A 543-nucleotide genomic window follows, 5' to 3' on the forward strand; every position below is an offset into this window, starting at 1 on the left:
CCCAAACAAGTGTACAATAGTCCAATTCCTCTTAAACTCAGTGAAATGATCAAAAAATTGATGTCTTTTTTCAAGTGTAAGAGTGTCGAAGTAATAAATAACTCGGCAAGACCGGGGTCAAATCATAGAGAAGTTAATTGTATAAATTATAGATAATAACAATACAACAACAAGAGTAGTAGTAGTAATAATAATAATAATAATACTAGTAATAAAAGTAGTACTAATAATAATAATGAAGAAGAAAAAGAAGAAAAAGAAGAAGAAATTGATGAGAACTTTGAGATGGAAGATTAATGTAAGGATTAAATAATGATAACAATAAATGTCAAGGTTAGAGGATGCACTAATGATATGTTAAACAAGTATAGTATAAATTCTTATTATTCAATTGGAAACCACACATAAAGGAGGTTCCAATCAAATTATAAATTGTTAGCATGATTACATTAGTTATCTTATTTGATTAATGCTAATACTTTTAAATCTCGTCAGGCATTCATGATTATAACTTATGTTAACAACAAATCAAGTTCCTTTCAT

Source organism: Populus euphratica, unplaced genomic scaffold (genome assembly GCF_000495115.2).
Source record: "Populus euphratica unplaced genomic scaffold, PopEup_1.0 scaffold787.1, whole genome shotgun sequence".
Lineage (NCBI taxonomy): Eukaryota > Viridiplantae > Streptophyta > Magnoliopsida > Malpighiales > Salicaceae > Populus > Populus euphratica.